The sequence below is a fragment of the Bombus fervidus genome, chromosome 9 (assembly GCF_041682495.2).
Source record: "Bombus fervidus isolate BK054 chromosome 9, iyBomFerv1, whole genome shotgun sequence".
In the NCBI taxonomy this organism is placed as follows: Eukaryota; Metazoa; Arthropoda; class Insecta; order Hymenoptera; family Apidae; genus Bombus; species Bombus fervidus.
In genome coordinates this window covers 3,307,729-3,325,835 of record NC_091525.1, presented here as the reverse complement: position 1 = coordinate 3,325,835, position 18,107 = coordinate 3,307,729, and the positions used below count along the sequence as shown (strand labels likewise).

Genomic DNA, 18,107 nt, shown 5'->3' with positions numbered 1-18,107 from the left:
ATCTATTAGACTGGGAATTATCGATAAAATAATTATTCGGTTATTTTTTTAATCATGAACTTCTTAATAATTAGGGAAATGTTTCAAAATTTCCAAGCCCGTGTCGAATATTCATGAAACGCTTGTGAAATAATTCTTTTCAAATAACTATACTGTATATATACATATTTTATTCATTCCCAGTGTATAAGTATATGTAATAATTGAATAACAGATTTATGAAAATTTAAGTTAGTAACTTAGTCTGTTTCACTAGAGTCAAAGATAAACAAACATAACTAGAACCTTTGCCGTAATTACAGGTATTACAGGTATAAAGATCATACTTAAAACTGCATTATTGTTGGTATCAAACTCTGCCAGTGTTTATTTACGAATCGTATAAATTATCGTCCTTCTAGTATATATTCGCAGTTACGATTTTAAATATGTTAGAAAAATATACGAAATACATGTAAAATACTTTTGTGAAAGCGCGTCGCCTATAGCCGTAGCTAATCTTTTCGTTTGCGAGGTCGGACGAAAGCTGAATTCGCGTCGCGTAGCCTCGTCGAAAAACTCCTCGAGGACCTGCCACAAAATGATACACAGTACTTATGGTAGTATAGAAACAATAAATAAGTCTGGAGCTTTTCAACGGGTGGGTCAAAGCTCTTTTACAAATATTAACCGCGAGAATCTCTTCGCAAAAATATATTTTAAAAACATACTTTTGGCGGCGGCATTTTTTCGATCACGATCCAGCATAGATAGACCGTAAACGATATCGAATCGAATCGAATGGAATCGGCGTCGATGATTTCCAATAGCTCGATAGCCTCGTGACTATATCGAAGAATTATGCTTCAACGATTCGGAGAGAAGAACGTGAATGGCACGTCGTACTCGCATGCCTGTGACACTGCCGATAAATGATAATGTGCGTTATCGAGACTGCAAGAGAAGCTCAGGTTCCAGAATTTCTGGTGGAACGAACGGCATTTCAATTGTGAAAGAAACCATCACGATTCGCTGAGGACATGTATGCACAATATATAGGTTGAGTCTCGACTAAACTCGAGTATCTTCGACGCATACCATCTCTCCTGGTATTAAATAGTTAACAGGTCGTATTAACGGTCAAGTTATCAGTCGAATAACTGAGCGATTTTCGACCAGAGCGCCGTGACTAACTATTTATTCAGACGCACTGCCCTCTTTTTCTTTACATTGTCAAATAACAAAACGACGATAGCCAAAATAATAGCCGTCTGATGTAAATGCTCTAGCTTGAACCAAGTGTACTATATTTTTTGATGTGCCAGAGAATTTTATCAATTAGTTTATGTTCGCCATAAAGTGAAAAAGATTGAAAATCGCTGGAATAATCGAAATCGATTGATGCAGAAACAAGCGACAGGCATCGAAATATGTGAAGAGGACTCTACGCTCTACCTTATACATTGAAACATATTGCGATTTACGATTAGGGTTTGCCATCCCGGATTCGGGTCTCCCGATGCTCGCTTGTATCTAAAATCCAAACCGTCAGCCCCCACCTATCATCCGCGCTATCATGCTATACATACATGCATATGTGTATTGCATACGGTGATCTGGCATGCGTCAGACGCACCTATGCTAATATACTGGATAGCAATGCATTTGTTTTTCTAGAAGTGGTTTTCAAGTGTTGCGTTCGCATCAGACACATTAGAAACAGTCTCAATGCTATCCAGCTACAATCTATAATTTACAGAAGCTTTTATTTTGGGACATCGTACCTAATCTAAAAAATAGTCATAAGAGTACAGGATTCGGGCGGAAAAATCCGAGCTTTTAATGCCCCTTATTCTAGATTAGTGATTTTATAAATGACAGCCCTATTTGCGACGCATGCGTCGACACCCAGGTTTCACGTTAACATTCATGATTAGTATACACGTTAGAATATATGTAGATCCGTATCGGCGAAACGGTGTCAAAAGCAACTTGTATCGATGCATTGAATCAGGATACCGAATACAATTTTGTAAAATACAAATTTCCTTTCAAAAGCATTCTTCGAGAAAGTTCCTAATTTATTTCAAGCGAAGCATTTGAGGCGTCGAGAAGGTTCAGGCGATCAAAGAGCGAGCTACGAGCAAAGCTTTTTTCTTTTAAGATAAGTATGTATATACATATGCATATGCGTGAGATTTCGTGAAGATTAACCAATGGAGACATGGAATTAATTACACGGATCCGAGTCCTAACAACGATGGAAATTGAGAAAAAAGACTAATCGTCGGTAAAGAGGCGAGAATTGAACCAAGAAGTGAGATAGATCTTTACGATTGTATGTGAATGCGACGCATTGTGAATAACTTTAATCGCCGACCACGTCGGTAACTCTGAATTAACAATTGAAAGCAAAGTCGTTTAAACCTGGTTCGTTACAAGCAAAGAGCACCCGAGAGAGTGTCGCGTAAACTTGATACTTAGATTAGAAAAGCAAGAAGGCTGAGTCGTAACACAACTATTAACTTTTTTTTATCAAGCTTTATTATAAATTTAATGATTACAATGATTTTACAGAGGTATAAAGATACTGAATCAGAGAAAGGCTGAACAAGAACTGCTCGAGCTGGCTGAAGTCTCGGCTTATATGCGTTTTGGTTTGGGAATGTTGAGGGGCTCGGTATAGGTTATGATGCGCAGAAGAGTCCAAAGGTCGGGGGTCGATGTCTTATCTCTGGTGTAGATTAGGATGTGGTTGATGTCACATACCCCCCTTCTTAGATTGATTTTGGTCCTCCAAAATCTTAGTGTTTTTTCAGTATGGAACGGTGGAATTGGACTCTGGCTGGCTCGATCTCTATTTGTTCTTCTTCGTCGTGGTATCTTATACTTTTGAGTTTTATTGTTGCTTGTGGTATCTGTGGTACTTCTGTATAATTATTTAGGGATGTAGGATTTGTCGTAATATTTTAGATGTTATTCTTAGTTTTACAACATTAAAGTATCGTTTAAAGTATCGTCCTGTCTTTGTTGAAATATTCTACTTGAAGATCAGCGAGTTGATATTCGGAATCGCACTTCAATTTTTGGTCGTTAGCAGTAATAAGCCCACGTAACTTCACTTTTGAACTTGATCTTGTTTGGTCTTGATCGTGTTTTCGTGGTGGTTGTGGTGTTCTAAAAGTAATTGCCACATTGCTTGTTTCGACCGTTCGCGGGGCGACGCGATCTCAAATAAGCGCGTCAACGGAAGTCGTAAATTCCCGTTACGATTCGACTAATCGACGCCACGAATCATTCGATCCCTTATTTCAATTAAGATAATAAGGGTGGTTGAATGAGTATAACGCTGATATTAACAGGTTATAATATATATATATCTTTTCAACAATTCAATAACTTCAATATTTGATACAATTGTACGTATGTTGACTGCCAAACTACGAGTGAGTACGATCTGAGACTCTTTTCGTGTTAGCGACTGTGATGAATGATTTTGACTCGATCGACTGTTTGTTACTCTGTCGATTGACTGTCTTCGACTTGGCTACTCTGATGACTTGACTTCTTAGTCCTTCTGTTACTTGAACTGTTTTTTAACTTAGATTGTTATTGTAGAACAAGTCTAGAGATGTGGTGACTGTTCTGTAGTTGTAGCTCAAGTCCAGAGAACAAGTCTAGAGATCTAGTCCAGAGCACAGGTCTAGAGATCAAGTGAAGTTCGTTCTCGTGTTATCACGGAGGAAAGCTCGGTATGGATGTGCTTTTTGAACTAAGCACGCGGATTCGTTGTTCACACTTTTCGTTAGGAAAGTCAGAGTAATGATCCGCGATGCCCTTTGGTTATAGCCAACGTTAATGAATGAAGATAGGAGAAGGAAGCCTCCTATCAACGTGGCTCGTGGGTGATCTTGTTCATGGGAAAAACCAGCTTTTCCCGTTAGGTAAATACTCGCTATTCCTGTTAGATAACTACCCGCTTTCTCCGTGATTTTTAAGAGCGAATAATAAACCTAAGGACTGTTCTAAGGACCAGATATAAACCGAAAATACTTGCAGGATTAAAGATTCCGTTAAAAAGATTCTGTTTATGGTGGTTCCTTAGGTTTATTAAGGGTCTGTATAACGGTGCGTGGGCCTTTGACGGTCATACAATGAAGGACGTCGCACGGGCCATCCCACGCGACGTAACATCCTCCCCCCGTTGAGAGGACACCGATCAAAACTCAGTAAAGGTATAATTAATTAAATCTCCCATCCAAATCCTTGTTGATTGTTGGTTGCTTGTGTTCCGCTGGATAGGCTCGGATCGGTAGTGGGAAGATCCTCTTTGCACCTCGGTCCAAGATGCTCGTTTTCGCGTGAGCTGTGGCCGTCCGAATGATACCCTCGCCGCCAGAATAACATTGATGACACAGTCTAAGGACCGTTGCATTGAGGGCACGCTATCTGCCTCGAGGACCGGATCGCCGTCGTCCTTGTCGTTTCCAAGACATTTCCAGTTGAAATTCACGACCCAAGAACTGTCGTGGACCACCTCGGTCCTGCAAGTGTCGTGGAACGCCTCTCGATCCATGAAGTGTCGTGGAACACCACTGCCCACGAAGTTTGTTTGAATATTTCGGCCCAGGAAGTGTCGTTGAACACTTTGTCGACTTCACCAAAGCAAGTGAAATCCCTTTGAGGATCCGCTATGGAGGCGCGAAGAATGTTTACGGTTAAGTGGGAGCCAGGGCTCCCCCCGCTGACACATCCGAATCGCGTTTTCTTGTTGCTGCTGCTGCCTCCACGCTCAATCAGAGTAATGTTGCACTTTGTGCTACTTTCGGAGTCCTCCGTCGCGGTTGTCTTGGAAGCTTCCAGTGGGACATGACTGTCCTCAATGAGTTCCATGAATCGTGAGTCAACGGCAAGATATGCGTCTGTGGCAGCACTCTACAGCAAAATACCACCACTCGACAGCAACTAGTGTCGGACGACGTCAGCGCAGTGGTTAGCGCCTTAGGTTACGAACGTTTCGGGACCCGGGTTCAAATCCTGGCGACCGGAGCCCGATTTTTCTTCCGCGGCATCAAAAATGAGAAGAAAAATACAGCAGTACCCCAGTAGCAACATCTACACCCACAGCAGAACCTGTCTCACCCCTACACACTAGCAGTAACGCACTATCATCACAACTATCCCGGACAAGCGGCTACTCTACAACTAACTATACCGGCTAGCGTACTCTACATCACCAACCACAACTATACCGGCCCGAGAGCAACAAACAAAAACATGTATACCTCACGTCTAAGGTAGCTTCTGGATGAACATTCTCTTCCTCGTCAAGATTCTCTAATTCTTCTTGAACCGAGCTTATCCTGCTCCACGTGTCGTCGATTATTTCGTGACAAAGACATTAAGATGGTTTCGCTTTCTTTGTATTGTGATAGATTATCTCCTGAAGGGCCTTGATAGTGTGGGATTCCGAAACATCAGACCCTTGACAATATTGCGCGTCCTTTTGACCTTCTCGTTCTCGTCTCAGCTGTGGAAGCGTGAAGGAGGGGTCATGGTTGGTGAAGCGACGTTCGGCGTCGTGGAGTCCGTGATTGGGACTTGTTTTGACATTCGAAAATGTTCCGGCGTTATTGGAGCCAAGGGTGACTCCAGAGAGAAGGTGGTGATCAGAGACTTGTCCTATGTAGCAATCTGTGGGCTCAGTGGACAGGTGTTGAGATCCGATGGAGTGTTCGGTGTGGCCCATGTCGGCGATGGTATAGGTGGCGTCTTCACTTTCTGTCCAGGAGAATGATTCTCCGATATGATACTCATGTTAGGTGGAACAGGTGACGTAGTGCAGGACAGGTTATTAACAATCGAAGTGCTGGTCGAGGAAAACCTACTCCTGGAATGTTTGATTGTCGTGGATTCCAGAGAGCCTGCCGTAGGTTTCGACTCTAGATTGATCTCGGTATCATTGACGGGATTGAACCCGTTACTCTCTACGTTATGAATTACAGTTACAGGGAATTGCACATCCTGTAACGGATTCGTAGAGATCAATAACTGCGATGGCTTGTCGCCTGGTGAGGTTTTCTCTTTCTTCTGGTCCAGAGGATCTTGAATGATCGTCTGATTTGGTGGCGTTGAATCCGATTGTTGAGCTACTGATGATGCGAACATGGTTGTCGTCAGGTCGTGTATAGGTGACACGTTGCGAATTTCATGCGATGAGCTCCGCGTGTCATGCGACGGGATCGGCGTTCGATTTGATACGATATTTTCCGTCGGCGGAGTATGATCATTGACTGTTCTTATTTAAGTTATTCTTACTTCCCTTCCATTCTTGCTTGTTTTATTACTAACTCTAACATATGGGCTGCACGTCCTTGTACTGAGTAGGTTTTTTAATCTTGTCTGGCGTTTGATATTACTTTTAGGTGATGATAACTCAAGCAAGGATTTAAACACTGATCCACCATTTCGTGCATTTTTTGCACTTTATAAATTATTTTCAATAATAAGAGTTGAAACCTTTGGTTCACTGATACTGATTTCATTGGTTTCTTCAAATTCCTTAACATTACCTTTAGGGACTTCGATATTGTCGTTATCACAATCATTTGAAATAATTTTAGCTACTTCATCTTCAGATGTACATCATAGCATTTCATCAAAGGAGAAATATCGTCCACTTTATTAATTTTAATAAAACATTGTTTTTCAGTACATATTCTTTTTCTCACATTTATCATCTGATATATTTTTTGAAGTAATTTCTGTCTGTACGTTTTGTTCTTTTTCCCACTTCTTTTTCTCCTTCTAATGAATTCTTTTTATTCTGTAAAATAGATTTTGTATCTTCAATTTTGTTAAGTTCAATTCTTATTTTTGATAATTTACTTTTATCTAATTTAGATAATGCTTGTGAATCTTCTACTACATCTTCCATATCATTTTGAGCGTGGCTTCTACCTTTAGTAAATTTAATATTTTGAACAGTATCATTAATTTAATCATTATTTGATATACTTTTTGAATTAACTTCTGTCTCTGCAGTTTCTTCTTTTGTTCTTTCTTTTTTTTCGACTTTTCTTTGTTCTTCTAATCCACTCTTTTTATTTTGTAAGATTTTTCTTGTATCTTCACCTTTTTTTAACTTCAACTTTATTCGATCTCCTAGGTCTGCCTCTATGTTTCGCTTCTCTCTTTGCAATATTAGCACCTTTGTTTTCTTCTGGTTGCTTTTTATCATCACAACACTTTGATCGCCGACTACGTGATAAGGCACTGTTAAATACCATATTTATACGTAAACGAGATATTTCATTTCTAGCACGTTGACTTAAATTCGTTTCATCAATTGCTATTACACTCGTTACTGCATTATCATTTTCTACAGATTTACATCTATCGCTATTACTAGCTGTGTCTGTTAAAAGAACTTTCCTTCGTTGACGCGCATTAGTTGTTTCACTTTCACTATCTAACATTGATTTTTGTCTAATACCTCTTCTTTCTTCTTTGGCCAATTTATTTTGTACATTTTCCAATGCTTTTTTGTTTATTAATTATTTCAGACTTGTCTTGGATTAATTTCGTCTTTAAAGTGCTTCGCAAAATTTTATTTGTGTTTGACTGTCCTGGTTGATTGTAAACAATTTTTTCAAATTTTGGCGAAGTAGCAGGCTTTATAGCAACATTATAACGATTGCGCCGTTTACTACTATCTAACACAAATGAAGATAGACTTTTGTCATCTTTATTTTCTAAAGACTTCTCTTGTGTATTAGCGTCTAAATCTCTCGACATAAAATCTCCTGAAGTTTTTGGTTCTGCATTGTCATAAGCATTTTTCGCTGTTATCATTTGGTATTCTTCTATAAGCAAATTTTCATTAATGTAAGCATTATCTTTTGCTTTTTGTACGGATTTTAATGATATATTTTGTTCACCGTTGTCTGTTGATTTTTATCATTTTCAGTAGTTGATTTACTAACTGCTTCTAATTCATTCCTTTCAATTTTGTTTTCTTTATTTGCATCATCGTCCAAAATATTTCGTATTGAAATATTATCCTTCTTGTTATGACGTTTCTCTGCTTCTCCTGAACGTTTTTATTTTTTTTTTTTTATCAAACCTTTCTTGTAAATTTTGAGTACCTTGTGACGAAGATTGTGACAAATCATTATACAATGCAATCTTCTTTCCTTCGTTTCAAAGACTCATTCTGGTGTTCTGTCAAGCGATTGACATCAAATTTAAAGTGTGTTTTAATGAAAACATAATCCTGTGAATTGGTGTCAATTGATACTTCCTTTTCATCAGAATTTTCTACATTAGACTACAATTCTTTTGAAAATTCTTTCAAAAACATCTCTTCATTTTTTACAGTAACGTCTTTTTCCCCCAAGCTTTTGTTCAAACTATTAGGAACTAAACTATCCTGACAACTCCCACTAGTCGCTTCTTTAATACTTTCCTGACTTTCAATGCCTAGCTTCAATTCGGTAACTGTTTTTCTTAGCAGTTCGATTTCTTTATCGAGGAGTTGACCCTTTTCGCTTGCTTGTTTGATCATAGTGTCTATGCGTCTTTGCGTTTCAAGTTTGTCTTGCGCGTATTCTTCTTCCTGTTTGTTTAATATTTCGATAATTTGTCCCAGTTTGTCACCGTCTCTACCGGTGGATGCTCTATCTCTCGATATCCTTCTAAATATTTCTACCTCTTCGTCTGAGTCTTGTTCAAAGGTAGATCGCCTGCCTCTATATGTAAAAAATGAATCCAGCGTTTACCTTGATTTGATAGCTTTCGTAGATGCTTCCAGTTCCGAAGGTCTTCTGGGTTCGTAAGTTGTGAATTTGTCGTTTAGGATGACCGTAGTCTAAGTTAGTCCTTCCCGTAGGTATGAATGTCCTTGTTTTCCAAACGAAGCGATGTTTCACAATCCTGGGATTTAGCGTCCGCAGATGCTTTATGCTTTACAGATGTTTCTTCCGGATTCGTTGATAGTGGATTTGTTGTTTGAGATGACCGTGGTTCAAGTTGATCCTTTACCCGTAGGTTGGATGTCTTGTTTTCTCAACGAGCACCTTTCACTATCCTGGCAGGATCGCCAAAATGTCACGTAAACTTGAGACTTAGATTGTAAAAACAAGAAGGTTGAGCCGTAACCCAACTGTTAACTTTCTTTTCATCAGAGAAAAGCTGAACAAGAACTGCTCGAGCTGGCTGAAGCCTCGGCTTATATGCGTTTTGGTTTGGAAATATTGAGGGGCTCGGTGTTTTATCTCTGGTGTAAATTAAGATGTGGTTGATGTCACCAGAGCATTGGTGTTTATAGCTTATACATAGGATATTCGAATGCCTCGCTTGGAAATTAATATTAATAAGAGGAACTGGAAGACCGAAACAGACGCATTTTCAAAATAATAGATCGATGCTATAAGTCAAAGCCAATGGATAAAAGCAGTTTATTTGGTCGTTGTTATCTATCCTCGTTTGTGGAGAACTATGAAAATATTAGAAAATTAAGTATATACCGAATAATACGTACAATTATAAATGATATTAAGGATTCTTAAAATAGACAAGTAGGATTATCAGGTATCGATTCAAACTCAACTTCTTTTTCAAACTCAATTACCAAGTATAAAAGAATTAAATTATTCTATTATCATCTTGGAGTACATATTAAAGGGTATGGTGCGGGAGAAAATGTATAGAAGATGAGATTTCTAGCGTTATGCTTGCAATTTCGTACATCAGTGAATTGTGTGCTGAAAAGCACAGACTTGCAATGTAAACGTACTCTACAAAAAATACGTAGAAAGAAGCGATGGCGCAGAAAATACTTTGTATATATGTGGCAAAAATGCTTTACCCCTCTAACGTAGTAAGAATTTCATTCGACTATGTATGGGGAAGTGACCTTTTCTGCCATTCTTTTCTGCATGGAAGGAAGAACGCAGCACTGATATGTAGTTGTTCCGGTCGTTCGTCAACGAATGAATATAATTTCAAGGATTGTGTTAATTTTCGTAAAATCGCTTATGACGCTTATAACGTTTATGACGAAGCAAGTGCAAAATCTAACCGAACATTGTTAAACTTTTCTTTCATCGAAACTCGATTTACAGAAATTTGGATAATTAAATCGCTTAACGATAACGCTTAACGACTGGCTTCGTGAAACGGAACGATTTCATTGTCTCGACAAAGTCGCTTATTACTCGTTAATGAACATTGAAAGGAATCTCCTGTTCGCAACAATAATATAGCACTCGATATGATAAAGACATTGCCGGAGTAAGTATATATTTTTTATTGTAACGTACGATTAGTTGTGCGATAATTTTATTAATATTTATAATATATATTCACATATTATGCCAATGTTATGGTAGAGCAAACTTTGAAACACTAAAGATTTATTTGCAGATAAAAGACGACTAGAGTGAAAAGAAAAAAAATTGAAAATAACACGATTCTAATTACGAGTCTGTGTTTTACTTAATATCTGACTTGAATGTAAAACGAGCATATGTATGTGAGAAGCGTTTTATATGGAAAAAGTGTGGAGCTTCTGAAATTGTAAGTAAGAGAGAAGAGGTTATCCTCGACAAGAGTTACAAAGTCGCGTGTTACATGTAAATACTTGGTTTTTTTTGCCAATGATTTTAGGCTGGTTTCGTTAATTATCTATCGGTATCAGAGAATATTTATGCCAGAAAAGGTTTAGGTCAGTTAAAGAAAAAGGCAAAGGATTAAACGCATGGAGAATGCATCGCAAAACCGACACAACGATGAGATATGTACAGGGTGGAAGGAAAGTAAGTGTGGTAGCAGCACAATGTGAGTGATTCTATATCCTCGTCTCTCCTCGACGATATGTAGTCTGTTTGGGACTAATATAGAAAAGCTATCGCAAAATCAATCTCGACCTTCAGACTTAAATTTTGTTATCGCATCGCATTCTACTCCCTCACCGGGATCAAATTTATCAAAGGAACTATGGGCCGCTCTCTTGTTAAATTCAACCGTTCTCTTGACAAACATACATTAAAGTCAGATAAGAATGCAACATAGTTCTTCTTCATAGTCAAATTTCATACAACTGGTAGGTAACAAGTTATTTTAACTAATGGTTCTTATCGACTCAGCCAGCACACTTTTATCACGAGGAGTTATCGTCTACGAGCTTCCTTCTGCATGCGACAACCGTGTAGTACTGTACGTATTTATAATACTCGCTCTAGTCCAATTAAATTTGTCAATAAATCGATTAAATATGTTTATCTTCTTACTACGAAGATATGCATAAATAAACAGGAAAATATGAAGATCCGTGTGAATCGAAATACAAACGTGAACATAAACCATAATTCGAATTTTAATCAAAATGCCTATGGTGCTATTTCCCGACCATTGGAAAACCGATTAAAATTCCAATGCCACTGTTGGTGTCGGTGGTGCGAAGGTTCGATCGATCGGCAAAAACATTCCGGTTCTCGACAGAAAATAACGCGTGAATCTTAATTTCATCGTCCGTAACGAACGATTCGAACGTTAATATTAAGTCTCGCGTGTCAAACTGGTGTCTATCTTATAATTTTAAATGATTTATAATCGAATCGATAGTAAATGAGATAATGTGAAGATATCGCCAATAAAGATATTCTTTTCACACCTAACAAAATTGTTACAGTAAATACTGTATACAGCTTTATACGTATGTATGTATATGAAAAGTTGGATCATGTAAATTGTTACAACCGTTAGCAACACCGGAATAGACGAAACGAACAAATGGAATATCTTTACAATCGTAAGTGATTTTTGACAGTGTTTCTTTAGGCTGCCCTCGGGCTATAAATATATCGTTATCGGTATATGTATGTATGTCGTTAATAATTCAAGGTTCTCAACTAAAAGGATCAATATGTATTGCCAATATTTATTGACAAACCGTATTTTCCTTGAGAACTTTGAAATATCGACAATATTATCGATATTCTGAGGACACCTTCACACGAGGTAAACTTAAAGTTTTCGGCTAAGTTGCATTTTTTTAAACAAAAAGTACATCTTTATATAGATCGTACGAATATAAATTGCAATCATATTTATAATAGACACGCTATATTTCTTCTCTGGAAGTTAAAAGTATATTAAATAATTGCAGTTTCACTGTGTATGTATAACACTATCTCACTGATCGTGCTATCGTGTTATTCAAATTACGTTTTTGAAATATACTATTCGCAAAGTAGAGAGCAAATTCTTTAACAAATTTGCAGACGTCTTCGATAACTGAATAATACTGAAACAGAATATTAAGGCGCTGAATATTGTTAAGCATCATTACGGATTTGAACTATGTGAAATACGTACGCATGGCAAATGTTTCCTTATATTGTGATAAAATTGTAATAAAATTGTAATACAATTATACTAAAATTATCGATACGTATATACCTAACAATTGGATGAGTATGAAAATACATTTATCGAGTAGAATCGTACCTATTTGATTGGAATTAGGTTGGAGTTTGACTTTTTTTTTGTTATTAGCCTTTCGTTAAAAAGAAATAAAAAGATAGCCACGACTAGTCACTCAAATAATCACTTTTGGTCTGGCATAAATTTCAAGAATGAAAAACTAATCATTTTGCTATATATTTCATTATTTGGAATATTTGCAAATTCGTAATTCTTAATTAAATAATTCTTACCTAACACACAACGGGACTCAATATCAATTGTAAAAAAACGTTATGAGCTTTCGCATGTACGACGTATTCAAAAGCAGTTTATATTTATTACTATGAAAAATGCAATTTCACTTGCATTACTATTTCCATATTTACCTTGCGGTCTTTCGAAATTATTCTCTTGAAATCTTATTAAAAGTATGACGTAGACATTCTCAATGAAGAAATTTCTTCGCATACAAAATTTTGCATATCTTGCATATTGGAAACATACTTCGTAGGTTAGTAGGATACGTTAACCGACGTTAACCGAATCTCTTAGATTTATTTCCTCTCTGACGTAGATCGCGAAATTAATGTCGAGTAACTGTTCGAATCTGTATTCGGATCTGCTTGAAAGCGACCTGTGACGAATGCACGAAACATAACTGTCCGGTGTTTCTCGTGACTGCTTGAGAGATTGGACACAGTCTTCCCTTTATCGCGAAAAGAACGCACTTTGATCGATTGATTCATTAACGAAGCGCCAATTTCATTATTCGATATCGGTATGCTTGCAAATGGAGGATAACGGGAACATTTGTGAGTGTGGCCTTTGCACGCCTTTGCCTATGAAATTATAGAGAAAATAAGAGAGCAGTGAAAAGTAGGAGGAGGATACGTCGGATACGTGGATGTGGATGTGGATGTAGATGTGGACGTGAAACAATGGAAAGACATCGCTGGATGCCTCTAGGAAAGGGAACGTATCAGACACGCACATCTAACGAACTAACGAAAGTATGAGACTTTTGAAGAAAAAATAATCAACATATTTTTTTATCCGTATGCAATCGTATAACGCGGTAACAATGTTCAAAGTTGGAAGTTGAAACTATTTTTGGAATAGCTCTGGAATTAGAGATCGTAGGAAAAAGTTCTGCTTAATTACAAAGACTCCAGACACGACACGTGGATAAATGTATTTATTAGAAAAATATAATTAGGAAAAATAGAATATTAGAGCGGTATGCTGGATTTAAGGGAAGTAAAGATCGAATAAGTATAGATTGAAATAAATGTAAAACAAAAGATGAAAAGCACGAGAATGATCGAAGTACGAAAGATTCAGGTTGATAAAATCGATCGAGTGTCTAGTTTCTAGAATGAGAGATGCTTCGAGTTGATAAGTGGTAACGTGTATGCAGTTTCTCGCACGATTGCGTTCACAAGACATCAGACAGTTTGCAGAAATTTCAGGTCAAGATATCGTCCGTGTGAAGCATCGAGTTGCGAGAAGCTATCGTTTCTGAAACTTTCATACGTTGATAGAGTGAGCTTTCGTGCTGACATGTCATATAACTTTGATATTCTTTAAAACTTGTACTTTTCTTTATATTTAAAAGTAAAGATTAAAATGGACGACAGTCACAAGACATTTCTTATGCATATGTATACTGGTACACATATGTACGTAGTAAAAAACTTTAAAAAATGAAATTTTTACACGATCTTCGATTACTCAAAACATTTGTTAAAAAATGTTTTACTGTGCGATAGACATCGACGAAAAATATCCTAATTTTGTTTTAACAGCAACATAGGCAGGAAACCAAACAGGAAAGTATACATTAAGTACGTATATTGCATATACATACGTATGTGCTTTCAATTGGATCTATTGATTATACACGTTGCGAAATAAAACGAATAAAAGCTCTTGGAAAGACTGACCTGTTGGTCGAAGTAAACGAAAATCACGGTTGAGAAAAAGTCAACGTGCAACAAATAGCAAGCGTGAAAAGGAGTATTTAATGATTTTCTTAAACATCTTCGTCAATCAGATTCTTCGGGCTACTCTATTCTATAATTATTATTATTTCACATTTTATAGAGTGCGGTGTATGACTAAAATACCCGTAATTGCCTATAGAAACAGTTATTCTACACCTCAGATACGTATAACAAGATACGTAAGAATTCGTATTATTTTTTATATGAAACATGCGATTGGAGTGATAAACACGTTGATATTTTCAGTTCAACGTTCTTCGAAACCTTAATTTATAAGCAGAGCCACCCTTTTCTTTACGCATATGGCATCCATATTATTTATATAAACATCGCATTAACGTACATCGACAAACATGATGCATTTGCAGCGGCACGTGAGTTAGAGGACAATTCAAATCATGTTGTTTTTTATCAACAAGTATCCAGATCATTAGGATACACGTAATGTAAGAATAAATAAACTCCGAGCAAAACAATGTCGCCGCTACGTACAACCGTCGAACAAAGACGAATTTGAATTTTCCGACTCTCCGCCGACCAGTATAAATAAGCGGGCGCGATCGTAAGGAAATGAATTACAGTCAGTTGTCGATCAGTTATCAACCAGTTATCAACGAATTATCAGCGATCTAATTAATAAGTCATTAGCGATCCTATTTTACGACATATACACTGTACGAGCGTCTCAGCGAATATAGCCTGTATACTAATTTATTATTTTAAATATATTCGACGATTTCAACAACAAGCAATAACATTTAATAAATCTCACGATCAAACACCCTACACAAGTCCTCTACACTTTGCTCGATCAAATACATATGTGTACATGATGATATCGTTATATTAAAGATCTATGTAACATACGGCGAACAGCATTCAGAAATTGCAATATAATTATAGCTGGAGGTAAATTATATGTCTTATGTAGAGATACTTAGGTATATATCATTGTCCATATGCATGATGAACTGAACAGACTATTATTATTTATCAAATATGTAGTAATTATTGTACGATGAACCATGTCGATTCGAATAGGCCAATTTTTCTTCTTAATAATAATTTGTTGTATATGTGAAACATTTTGTTGAAAGTTGGCTTTATCGAAGTTTACGCAAAGAAAGTGGACATTATTTAGCATCTAAAATCTCAATTCTATTTCAAAGGCGAGGATATATTCAACTCGTATGCATTTCAAAGATACTTCTGTTTACAGTGGATTTGACATTCAACAGACGTAAACCTTCCGTCGTAAACATTCTATAGTGACCTACATTCCAAAAGCCGCATAAGAATTGTTCGATCGCTACCGTTTCGTTTACTATCATAAACTTGTACTTTTTTAATGCCTACTATACATATACATTTACTTTTAATTATCGAAGAAAAATTATTTTGGCAATTTTTAATATTACGTTTTCTTACCGATATAGTATCAACTAATTTTTGCTGTTATCATTTGTTGTTGTCAAATTACCGAAAATAACTGAAAAATCGTGAAAACGCAACGACGTTACAATGATGGACGATTAAAAACGAAGAAACATAAAAAGCTGCAACAAGATTTTACGTAGAATAAAGGAAATAAGTGAAATCACATTTGCCCTGGTTGACAAAGAATTTCACGATTCAGATTCACATTGGACAACTTTGTAAGTTCGTCCTTCATGACAAAATGCAATGGTTACTTGGATATTGAGAAATAGGTTTTACGATTACCTTTGCCGATTTATTGCATGGCCAATTTATCTCACACTGCACTCTTTTGCGTTTCATATCATTTTTTCAATTGTTGACAGATACACGAACTGGTGTTTCTTCGTTATGAAACTTTTCAATAGCATTCCTTTATATTTTTACTATTTTAACCTTTATAACCTATTTTTCGAGAATGTACCAACTGAACGTATAATCTTAGGAAAACTTCTTAGTCTATTTTCTATAGACGAATGTCAAGGCGTAACCTGTCGATAGATCTTTTAGCAATGTGTAATAATAATTAGTTTCCTAAGTGATCAGAGAATCTTTATGCAACTGACCTAGTTAAGTTTAATTTATTAATCCCTGATGACTACGATGCAATGAATAAGAATTCATATTCTCGATAAACAAAAAATCATGAATATTAAAGGCTACTCAAAGTTTTGAGCTACAGCATTACACGAAGAAAACATGTTCTTGATCCCTGTCGGTAGGATATATTAAAGTCTAGTAAAGGAGAAAAATTGACTATTTAGGAGATGTACAATTTTAGCTAATTCAATCTGCAAGTGAAATAGTGCAAGCTACCCTCTGATTTTCCTCTCCTACACCATACAATCAGTTACACCATACAAATTAAGATTTAATTTAATTCTCTTGTAACAACTATCCTATCCCTTTACTAATGATCTTTTAAATGTATGCTTTTTTTACAAATAATCTCTTAGTTTAGCTTTGCTTCATTTCTACCTATATGAAAACACTCGTTCATATAACGTGTTTCATGGTACAATTCACTTTATAAAATAGATTTTATAAACGATGCGAGACAGTAAATACAACAATAAAAGTCTCACTTTCGTACTATCGTATTACTATTATGCGAGTAACTGGCTGTAATTAATTCGATATTAAGTTTATTCCAGGAAATGTGAAATTACATTAAATATATGTAAAATTAATATGATGATGATTGCATAAAAGCAAGCACACCTCCCCGATCCCAATAACAAATTCACTCAGGACATTGACTTTAACAACATATTTCAAAATCATTAAAATTCATGAGTTGTGTCCTGCTCTATGTATATACATAATATACATACATATATAACTATCATTCATGTCCATAATGATATCGTAAATAGTACAACTAGTACATAGCATAGGTTTAACGCTTTGACTGCCTCGCCAAAATCACATGTTTCGCTCAGGACGCCACGGGAGTATTTTCATTATTCAAAGCATATAATGGCAAAATAATAATAAATTGATGATGTAAGACAACATTCTTCCCCAATGGACTTATTTATTTTATTGGTGGCGCCTTGGTAACAGTTGATAGCGACATATTATAACAACGCTTCGTTTATCTCAACAAATCATTCGCATTCGTTATTTCGTCGTAAACAAAACGTCCAGAATATATTGTTGAAACATGTAGAAGATAGTAGAAAACAGTATTTGCTCATTCTATATATAATGGTAAGGTATGTACACACTTCTAACTTCAATTATATGATTATAAAGCAGCATTTACGATTATTTTTAAAGATGTGTTTATAATAATATTCGTAGATTACCCCTCAAAGATATGAATGCAAACACAGTGCACCGTTAGATGCAAGATTTATTCTCATTTTTTTTTTTTTTTTTTTATTGATCTTCTAATAAAAATGTTTAATTGTTCAATGAGGTACTTTTTATTTCAAACTATTTTCTGTTTATCGGTTATATTCAAAATGCCCTAACTGTTAATTTTCATACAATTTTTACAATTATAAGTTCAAGCGCTCCGGTCACTAATGATCGCCGTGGCGTCACAGGAGAAACCGTGGCCGGTCATATATGACCAACGTGGCAGTCAGAGTGTTAATATTACGAAAGATTCGTCCTTTATTTGCATTATAATCTTCCAGTTAGTTTTTGTATTGATTGCTGCTAGGTTCGTAT

General features: G+C 36.3%; 1 protein-coding gene across 3 annotated transcripts in view; it reads left to right on the top strand.

The window, feature by feature from the left end:
- Positions 1 to 18,107, top strand: part of LOC139991053 (tachykinin-like peptides receptor 99D) — a 65,766-nt gene that overhangs the window by 33,221 nt on the left and 14,438 nt on the right. The gene's annotated exons all lie outside the window — the stretch shown is intronic.